The 11474-nt window shown below is 39.4% G+C and overlaps 1 protein-coding gene across 1 annotated transcript in view; it reads right to left on the minus strand.

Annotated features, from left to right (window-relative positions):
- Nucleotides 1-11474, minus strand: part of CDC20B (cell division cycle 20B) — a 62276-nt gene that overhangs the window by 38648 nt on the left and 12154 nt on the right. The gene's annotated exons all lie outside the window — the stretch shown is intronic.

Below are 11474 nucleotides of genomic sequence, written 5' to 3' on the forward strand. Positions count from 1 at the left end.
TACTTGGTGAAGCATGTCTGTTATTTATTCCCATTTTACCAATGAAGAAACTGAGATTTAGAAGTTAAGTGAATTGCCTAAGACCACACTAGGAGTAAATGGAGATGCTATACCCTAACCTCATCTGTCTGACTCCACAGTCCATGCTTTCAACTGAGAACGTGAGGGTGTGTACTGCAGTATATATGTAAGGGCAAAAAGATGAGAGGGACTCAATGTTTACCAGTGGAGAATTGACTAGGTAAATTATGTGGCATCCATAAAAGGGAATATTCTGCAGCCATTAGAAATTAGGGAAATGAAATCAAAACCACAGTGAAGCACCACTTCACACCCACTAAGATGGCTATAGTCAATCAATCGACCTATCTATAACAACTATTGGTGAGGATGTGGAGAAATTAGAATCTCTGTACATTGCTTATGAGAATGCAAAATGGTGCAGCTGCTGTGGAAAAAGTTTGGCAGTTCCTCAAAAATTTAAACCTCGAATTACCATATGACCAGCAATTCAACTCTTAGGTATATACCCCAAAGAAATGAAAACAGGTACTCAAATACAGGTACACAGATGTTCACAGCAGCATTATTTATAATAGCCAGAAGGTGGAAATGGATAAACAAATTGAAGGGGGAATGTATGTGTGCTTTGGAGTGTATATATATGCCTGTATAACAATATGTATATGAATATTACTCAGCTATAAAAAGGAATGAAGTACTAATAAAATGCTATAATGTGGATAAACCTTGAAAATATTACGAAAAGTGAAAGAAGCAGACACAAAAAAGTCACATATTGTATGATTCCATGTATATGACATATCCAGAATAGGTAACTCCATAGAGACAGAACACAGATCAGTAGTTTCCATGGATTGGGGGAAGGAGGAAATGGGGAGAAACTGCCTAATGGGTATGGAGTCTTCTTTTTTGTGTGTGTGTGTGTGTCTTCTTTTGGGATGATGAAAATATTTTGGAATGAGATAGAGGTGGTGGTTGTACAATACTGTGAACGTACTAAAGGCCATTGAATTTTTCACTTGAAAATGTTTAATTTTATGTTTAATTTCATGTTTTTAAATTTTTATGATTTCACCTCAATTTAAAAATCTTTAAAAATAGGATTAAATTCAATAAAACACAAAAATACTTATACTATACTACCAAGTGAAAAATGGACACCATAAAAGAGTATTCCAATCTGGTCCTACTTCCTATCTATAAATGAAAGATAGGAAGGAAATATGCCAGAACATTAAGGCAGTGAATATTGGTTTTGTTTGGGTTTTTTAGTAAGTGTGTGTAAGGTGATCACCCGGTCGCCTGCAGCCATTCCAGCTGGTGGGTGGAGATCTCTCCCCTACTGGTGCTCTGTTTTCCTCCAGAAACTGCACCAAAAAGGGCACCTTCCCCAGAAAAAGAGAAGTCAGGAGCCCGAGGCCTTTGCTGTTGTGAACAGTGTTGTTTGGGGTCCATTTTTTTGCCTTTCGATTGTTCTACCCTTGTTCTTGTTTTTGAGTAGGAACAGGAAAACCTGAAAAGTGGGAAAGATAGAGCCCTGGAAACGTAAATCAGGCGTCTCATCCTCAGAAGCCCAGACAAGGCAGCGGCAGGGAAGGAGCTGGCAGAAGCGGGCCTGGAGGGAGAAACGTGGCCCACTCAGACTTTCATCTCCTACTTCTTGGTTTCTCTCAGACAAGGAAACCACAGATCCAGCTCAAAGACTGGAGACGCTCAGCCCCAGTCAGAGGGAGACTGGGTGCTGGGAATCTCTCTCTGATCAGAATGCTCATGTTTCAGCAAGAAAGATAGTCAGAGGGGTACGTTGTCCCATGTTTTAACAGAAGTTATAAATTGAGACTTTTCCTATCAATTTCCCTACTTTTCAAAGTTTTCAAGTGATTCAAAAATTTTAAAACGTGTGGGATTAAGCAAAGCATGTCTGTGGGCCCCATTCAGGCTGTGGGCTAGGCTAGGTCTGCAACCTCTGCAAACACCAGCGAAGCAGCCCTCACCCTTCTAGGCAGCAAGAAAGGGAACAGCCACCATATTTGAAGATAAATTTAACTTGCAACAAACATGATACCCTTGATCAAGGTTTTCCTGGAGTCCCAAATTTAAATATACATTTAAAAACAAAATAATCCTGAGTTTAAAAGAGGGAAAATAAAGAATAATTTGATATGTCAGCTAAGAAAAATGATTAAGAAATTTCACACTGAACTGACAATGAGCCATGTTTCTCTGGCTTGTCCACTGTCACTCTCTCCATACGGTTTCCCCACCTGGGATGCTCTTCAGCAGTTCTCTAGCCCACCCTTATGGCTGGGGTCAGCCACCAACTCCTTCAGGAAAGTGTCTCTGACATTCCTTTCCTCCCCATTCTAAACTGGGTTGGGCAGCCTGTGGTGGGCTATATAATTGTGATGGTTAATATTATGCGTCAACTTGATTGAGCTAAGAGATGCCCAAATAGCTCGTAAAACGTAATTTCTGGATGTGTCTGTGAGGGTGTTTCTGAAAGCATTTGATTCAGTAGACTGAGTAAAGAGATCCACCCTCACAAATATGGGTGGGCATCATCCAAACCACCAGGGGCCCAAATGGAACAAAAAGGCAAAGGAAGGGCAAATTCTCTCCCTTTGTGAACTGAGACATCCATCTTTTCCTGGCCTCAGACATCAGAGCTCCTGGTCCACAGATCTTCAGACTCCTTAACTTACAACAGCAGTCCCCCAGTTCTCGGGCCTTTGGACTTGGACTGAATCATACCACCAGCTTTCCTGGTTCTCTGGCTTGCAAATGGCAGGGTTGTGTGATTTAGCTTCCATAACCTCATGAGCCTCTTATCTATATCTATATCTATACCTATAACTATATCTCTGTCTATATCTGTATATGCTATTCATTCTGTTTCTCTAGAGAATCCTAATACAATAATGGCCCCGTAAGATATCCATATCCTAATCCCTAGAACCTATGAATGTTACCTTCTATGGCAAAGGGGTTTCGCAGATGTGTTTAAGTTAAGGATCTTGAGATGGGGAGAACATCTTGGATTATCTGGGTAACCCCTAAATGAAATCACATGTCCTTCTAGAAGGAGGCAGAGGGAGATTTGACTACACACAGAGGAGGAGAAGGAAATGTGACCACAGAGACAGAGACTGCGGTAATGCACAACCAAGAAATGCTGGTTCACCAGAAACAGGAAAAGGCAAGGAATGGCTTCTCCCCTAAAGCCTCCCCTGCTGATTCCTTGCCTTATGCCAGCAAAACTGATTTTGGACCTCTAGCCTCCATAACTGTAAAAGAATAAATGTGTGCTGTTTTAAGCCTCCAAATTTGGGGTAATTTGTTACATCAGTTATTGGAAACTAATACACAGCACTCCTGTGCTTCCATAGCTCACTATGTGTGCTTCCAATAGAGCCTGGTCACATTTTATTAATAATAACAGCATTTATCAAGCACTCAATAAGTGCCAAGCACTGAGATAAATGTATTAGAGGGTTTTTAATTAAACTTCATCACAACCCTATGAGATAGGTACAATTATATCCCCCATTCTCCAGAGTCGGAAAGTGAAGGTTAATAGGTTTGAACAAGGATAACTTGAGAAAAGATATAGCGCTGATAAGTAGAGGATCCAGGATTCAGACCACTGCACACAATTGTACACAACATTGCCTTTATGAATGGCAGCCCCTGGAGCACGCAGCGCACAACCTCACAACCAACCAGGGTAACCCAAGGTTTAAACTCACAAAGTGATTCAGTCCCCGTGCTTTTAGCACCTCTGCTCATGCTGTAGTCTCAATGTTTGTGTCCCTCCTCCCCCCACAGAAAAAATCATGTTGAAATCCTAACCCTTAAAGGTAATGGTGTGAGTAGGTGGGGCCTTTGGGAAGTGATTAGGTCATGAGGGCACAGCCCTAATGAATGGGATTAGTGCCCTTATAAAAGAGGCCCCACAGAGCTCTCAAGCCCCTTCTACCATGTGCGGGTACAACAAGAAGTCTGCAGCCCAGAAGACAGCCTTCAACCGACCATGCTGTGACCCTGACCTCAGACTTCTAGCCTCCAGAACTGTGAGAAATAAATTTCTGTTGTTTATAAGCTACCCAGTCTATGGTATTTTGTTACAGCAGCCCACAAAGACTAAGACGGCTTATATTCCACTTTTCTGATTATTTTTATGTCCTTCTACTATATTATCAATTCATTAAGACCAGAGACTTTGTATTTTCTCTTACTATCCTCAGATTATAAGACATTTAGGGCATCTAGGAGCTCATGAATAAATGAATGAATCTCTTCCCTCAGAGGCAATGGATCCTAAAAAGCCACAAGGGATTTAAGAAAGAATCCAGAGGCAAGGAAATAAGCTATTTTCTTTCTTTCTTTTCCATTAAGAAGAATGATTTTCAAATTGGACAGTGTATAATAAACACTTCTGCAGAAACTGGAGAGTGAGATAAATTAAGCAATAGATATTCATCTGGGCAATTTAAATGAGTTCAAGTCTCTGGGACCAGATAAATGAAACCACAGAACACTGACGACACTTCCAGAATGGATACTGATTAGTGATCTATGATGACAGGTGAGAAAATTCCCTCCCCCCCAAATTTAGATAGACAAGTGTTCTCCATGGTTTTCCAATAGGAAGAACAAGTAACTAGAAATAAGTAGCTTGTCGCCAGTGGCCTGGATCACACGAGTCTTACTGGATCCATGTTGGCCTGAATGAATCCGCCTGTGATGTACAGAGGGGGTTTTGTCCCTGGCCTAATGCTGTTCAGTTTGTTATCAGTAGTTTGAATGGAAATGTATTTATCGAAATTGTTTTTCTTAAGGCGAGAAGAGAGTTAAAATATTAAAGGACAGAGTAGGATTCAGAATAAAGTCTGGGACAAAGACCAAAATCAGCAAAATTCAATTCAATAAGAATATGTGAAAAATTTTCCCATTTAGATTTTTTTCACGGCACAGGCCTAACATGGGAAAGAACTGATAAGAAGTGAAAATGATGGGCAGTATTAGACAACCACATCCAGAATATGAGTCAACAGTATAATGCAATTACTTTTTTTTTAAGTAGTACAATTTTAGGTCTTGTTAAGAGAAAAACAGTGTCCAGAAGAAAAGCAAGCAAAATCTGATTATCTCTGCACTGGTCAAAACTCATCTGGAGAACCGTGGCCAGTCTCAGAACTGTTCTTTTGGAAGGAGATGGACAAGCCAGGATTCAAAACTTGATTTTATCTGGAGGAAAGAGACTGCAGTGATAGGAGGGCAGGGAACACACAGTAAAAGAGCCACACATGAATGGAGTGAGAGCACCTGGGGTATCTAGTCCAGAGGAAAGGAGACCCAAAAGGAACTGTCTTCTTTAAAGAGAAGCAACTTATGACAAAAAAGCAAAACTTATTTTGTGTTGCTCCCTATGACAAAACTAGGACCAATGCATGGGAAGAGGCAAGTCTGTATTCAACACAAAGAACATTCAAAGAGTTAGAAAGCAATTGTTCGCAACATTTTGAATATATTGTTCTCAGTCAGCCCCTCCACTAAGGACATATGGTCTGTAATGGCACAGATGAACATTTTTTAATAGTTATGTATTTTAACGTGCATTTTTTAATGTTTTAAATTTTTCAATGTTGATAGAAAATTTTCCCTTATAAAAATTAATTTGAGTAAAATAAGTGACTCGATTTGGACAAAAAAAGTTAAGTAACTAACAAATGGTATGCAGACAGGGCAAATCACTGAGGCAGTATGCAAATAACTACAGCTTAGGAAACACTGCTGTAGGTTGTGGTATTTCATCTTCAATGTTTTTAAACTTTTGTTCCAGGATCTATCTCCTGCTGAGGAAATGCCTGTCGCATAGTTTTAAATGACTCAAGTATTTATTAATAGAGAGGAAGAGGAAGATAAGGAAAATAAGACAAAGAAGGGAAAAGGGATGAATGACTTGATACTCCAAGCACATCAGTGCGCCTTGTTTACCTTTAGAGTTCACATCATATTGACACTAAATCGGGAGGAATTCAGGGCACCGGAGCCAAAAAATAAATAGAAAGGAACCTAGAGAGGTTAAAAATAAGGTCAGGAAGTAACAAAATGAAACAACTGGGAAAACAGAAACAAATATATATCTAGTGATAAATAATCTGACACACAAATATTCAGTGGGTGGGAAAAACCTAGACATTACAAGGAAAGACATGCTGGTGATGCCAGGGTCTTTCTAGAACCTAATGGCAGAGACAAAAGTAACAAAGATGGTCCTTAGCTCTCAGGCATATCCCCCCAACCGCTCTTCCTTGGCCTCTGAATGTCTGTCCCTCCCACCTGCCCCACCACCAGCAGCCCAACACAGCAGCATTCTGTCCACAGGACATTTCGAAATCAGGGTCTAAATATTATTTAAAATTGATCGTGAAGATCAAAATATTTACCGTCTCATTTTTTAACTTCCAATGCCCCCTCATCCTAGGGAGCAATACAACCCAAGCAAAAACAATCAAGGTCAGATATCCTTTATTCCACATTGCCAACACCTGCCACTGGGGGCTCCAGAGTGTCTTTAGCATCTACCCTTTCCTTTCTATCTCCCTCATCAAGGTTGCCTTTGTTAAGACACTATCATCTCTCAGCTTGACTTGTTGCTCTGCAGGCTCTGACCCCTTCCACATAACTTCAGTACACGTGGCCAAGGTTTTGGTTGTTGTTCTCCATTCCCTCCCTTCTTCAGACCCTTACAGTGATTTCTTATAAAACTAAATGTCGGGACTTCCCTGGAGGTCCAGTGGTTAAGACTTCACCTTCCAGTGCAGGGGGTGCGGGTTCCATCCCTGGTGGGGGAGCTAAGATCCCACATGCCTCTCATCCAAAAAAACCAAAATATAAAACAGAAGCAGTATTGTAACAAATTCAATAAAGACTTTTAAAAAACAATGTACCACATTAAAAAAAAAATCTTTAAAAAAAAAGTCTAAATATCTAGTGATGAACAAAACCCCTTCACCAGAGTACTACAGCAATCTCACATATCACATTTTCTTCTAAGTAAACATATTTTGTCTATTACAGAGAAATAGTTTAATGTCATTAAAATAATTTTGGTTATGAAGTTGAAAGTCCTAAACTCTAGTCTTGGTTGTCCCACTTACTAGTTCTGTGATCCTGGGTGAGTTATTAACTTCTTCATATTTCAAAGAATTGTTACATAATGTCTGTAAAGAGCTTTATACTACACTTGATCCCCTGTAATATAAATATATGCATATTTATATATTAAATATTAAAAATAGCTTTCTACAAACATGTTATTTATTTAGAATCATGGGTAGTACAAAGCTCTTAGCAACATGTCATTTCTTTAGCACTTGGTTATTTGCTGCCTTATAATTGTTCCCTTGTTTCATGTGTGTTTTGTCTCCAAACTTGATTTCATACTTGTGTGAGGCTGCTTCCATCACTTACACTTTATTGTATCTTCTGCAGTGCCTTAGTTGGTTGACTGAGTTCACTGCTTTATCCCATTTTTGACCCAGTAGCTTCCCTTAACCTTGACCTTCAACCTCATCAATGTCTTCCCCTCCTTTAGGAAGCCTTCCTAGATCTTCTGAAAGAGCACTGGTGGGTTTTCTAACATATGATCCCCTAAGCAGAGAAATTTGCAATGTGGATTTATTTATAATCTAAGGATGGTCTTAGTATAGACCATGTAAGCAATGATGATGATCCCCAGAAAGCTGAGAGATGATGAAATCAAATATATACAGAGAAAGATTCTAGCAAGGTCCAAAATCTATCTGTGGTCGCCACTGTCTAGGGTGGGTGTTCTCCAAACTACTGTCTTAAATGTTTGGTTAGTGGGCCGGTATGGATATTTAGATATCATAGATATATATATACATATATGTTTATATTTATATCTCATGCTCCTAAGCCTTAAGAATCATAAAATTAACAAACTGGCTCTGATCTGATTTTGTCCTTGACAAGAGACTTACTTAAGCTTTCCAAGTAGTTTTCATATAGAGTGAATTTTCTGGTCAGATGAACAGGAAACATCAGGTCTGCACAATTGTTTTATTTCTGGTTGTAAAAACTGGCATGCTGGCTTATACAGCAATCTCTTGTAAGTTCATACAGCATAAGATTGGCCTTCTCAAGTCCTTTCAGCTCTGGATCACTCTATGGGAGATTCTTAGAAAACAATGGACTAGAAGCTAGCATAAGGATTTTATCAAAATAATATCACCCTATGGAGTCCTGCCTGGGAGATGGTCAGTCAACATCCCTTCCAGAGTTATCCCTCTGTCTCCTCCCTCAAAGCACAGTTATAATGGAATGAATTTACATGGTTCAAATTACAACAGGTTCTATGAATTAACTTTTAAAGCTATTTGCTTAAACAGCCTGCAGAGTTAAAGTAGCTAGTGTAGACACAGAGACACGAAACACATCTAGTGTGGAAGATAAAGGGAAACCCAAGAAGCTTGTTGCTCTGCAAACCAGAAAAAGATTGAGGTCTAAAGTTTCTCAGACTTAAATGTGCATTTGAGTCATGAGGAGATCTTGTAAAAATGCAGATTTTGATTCAGAAAAGGCTGGGATGGGGCCTGAAAGGCTGTGTTTCTAACAAGCACCCAGGTGATGGCAGTGCTGCAGACAAGGACCTGACTTAGAGGAGCAAGGGCAGAGAGTTTAAGACACATAGCAGTGTTCGGAGGTAATATAAACACAGGCACTTTGTCTCTTTGAATAACTCAGCTAGAGAGCACCAAAGTTAAGTTATCACAGTTAAGAAGTGATATAATACATTTTGTATTAGTATTTGTATTTTTAGTTTTTACTAGAAATTATATTTACAAGAGAATAGTTTTCTTTTGTATCCACTCTTATCAGGTCCCAAGAGTGGGAGTGAAGTGGTTTATGTTCTCTGACAGGTTTATGTACTTAAGCTGTGGGCATTGCTCAGCTACCTCCAAACACATACCCCAGGAGCAGGGACCAGAGCAGGGCTGACAGCCTCCTTAGCATGTCCTGTAAAGCTCCAAATACCTAACGGTGATGGGAAGGGACTCTCACAGCTTCTCAGATCATTCTGTGCACTTTTCTAGCACTTTGTGGAAACTTGCCACAACACCAACAGTCAGGCCCTAGTGGAACAAAGTACCTTCATTCAAAACCTGCTATGTGTCCTAGAACAAAAAATTTCACAATTTGTATGGAAACACAAAAGACCCCGAATAGCCAAAGCAATCTTGAGAAAGAAAAACCGAGCTGGAGGAATCAGGCGCCTGGACTTCAGACTATACTACAAAGCTACAGTAATCGAGACAATATGGTACTGGCACAAAAACAGAAATATAAATCAATGGAACAGGATAGAAAGCCCAGAGATAAACTCACGCACATATGGTCACCTTATTTTTGATGAAGGAGGCAAGAATATACAATGGAGAACAGACAGCTTCTTCAATAAGTGGTGCTGGGAAAACTGGACAGCTACATGTAAAAGAATGAAATTAGAACACTCCCTGACACCATACACAAAAATAAACTCAAAATGGATTAAAGACCTAAATGTAAGGTCAGACACTATAAAACTCTTAGAGGAAAACATAGGCAGAACACTCCATGACATAAATCACAGCAAGATCGTTTTTGACCCACCTCCTAGAGAAATGGAAATAAAAATAAGCAAATGGGACCTAATGAAACTTAAAAGCTTTTGCACAGCAAAGGAAACCATGAACAAGACAAAAAGACAACCCTCAGAATGGGAGAAAATATTTGCAAATGAAGCAACTGACAAAGGATTAATCTCCAGAATATACAAGCAGCTCATGCAGCTCAATATCAAAAATACAACCCAACCCAAAAATGGGCAGAAGACCTAAACAGACATTTCTTCAAAGAAGATATACAGATTGCCAACAAACACATGAAAAGATGCTCAACGTCACTAATCATTAGAGAACTGCAAATCAAAACTACAATGACGTATCACCTCACACCAGTCAGAATGGCCATCATCAAAAAATCTACAAACAATAAATGCTGGAGAGGGTGTGGAGAAAAGGGAACCCTCTTGCACTGTTGGTGGGAATGTTAATTGATACAGCCACTGTGGAGAACAGTATGGAGGTTCCTTAAAAAACTAAAAATAGAACTACCATATGACCCAGCAATCCCACTACTGAGCATATACCCTAAGAAAACCATAATTCAAAAAGAGTCATGTACCACAATGTTCACTGCAGCTCTGTTTACAATAGCCAGGACATGGAAGCAACTGAAGTGTCCATCGACAGATGAATGGATAAAGAAGATGTGGCACATATATACAATGGAATATTAGCCATAAAAAGAAACGAAATTGAGTTATTTGTAGTGAGGTGGATAGACCTAGAGTCTGTCATACAGAGTGAAGTAAGTCAGAAAGAGAAAAACAAATACCGTATGCTAACACATATATATGGAATCTAAAAAAGAAAAAAAAATGGTTATGAAGGACCTAGGGGCAGGTCGGGAATAAAGACGCAGACTTACTAGAGAATGGACTTGAGGATATGGGGAGGGGGAAGGGTAAGCTGGGAAAAAGTGAGAGAGTGGCATGGACATATAAACACTACCAAATGTAAAATCGTTAGCTAGTGGGAAGCAGCCGCATAGCACAGAGAGATCAGCTCGGTGCTTTGTGACCTCCTAGAGGGGTGGGATCAGGGGGGTGGCAGGGAGATGCAAGAGGGAGGAGATATGGGGATATATGTATATGTATAGCTGATTCACTTTGTTATAAAGCAGAAACTAACGCATCATTGTAAAGCAATTATACTCCAATAAAGATGTTAAAAAAAAAAACTTGCTGTGTGCCCTAAACAGGGCATTTTCTAAGGTGGCTAAAGGAACCATGGATTTCAGGATATGTAGCCCTCAATTCCCTTTCCATATCTGCCCCTAAAGTTTTCCACAAAATTAGGCCTCCTGTAGAAAGTGACAGCCACAGAAAAAAATGAAGATAATAAGCAACTGGATGATGCACCCAAGTAGGATGGGGGATGGAGTGTTTTTGCCTTTAGTGTAGAAATATCTTATTTAATTATTAAAGTCCTGCTTTATTATACAGTTCAGTATTTTTCTATCTACAGTTTGCAGCCCATTGGTGAACCTTGAAATCATTTTCATGGTTCAGAACCAGGCTGTTTTAAAAATGCAATAGACCAGGGTGCAACGCAGTTCAAAGGGGAAGTATCATTTAATGAAACTTCTCAGTTACACCTGTCTATGTACTGAGCTATATTGTAAAGTGCATTTCTTACTATGCATCATAATCAAAAATTTGAAAAATCACTGAACTATAGCTTGCTTTATGGTAGAGGAGGGTTTTTATTAGAGCCATCATTGTTTTTAATCTATTTATTTTTACTATATTCACCTGGCAT

The sequence above is a fragment of the Eubalaena glacialis genome, chromosome 4, assembly GCF_028564815.1.
Source record: "Eubalaena glacialis isolate mEubGla1 chromosome 4, mEubGla1.1.hap2.+ XY, whole genome shotgun sequence".
Classification (NCBI taxonomy): Eukaryota; Metazoa; Chordata; class Mammalia; order Artiodactyla; family Balaenidae; genus Eubalaena; species Eubalaena glacialis.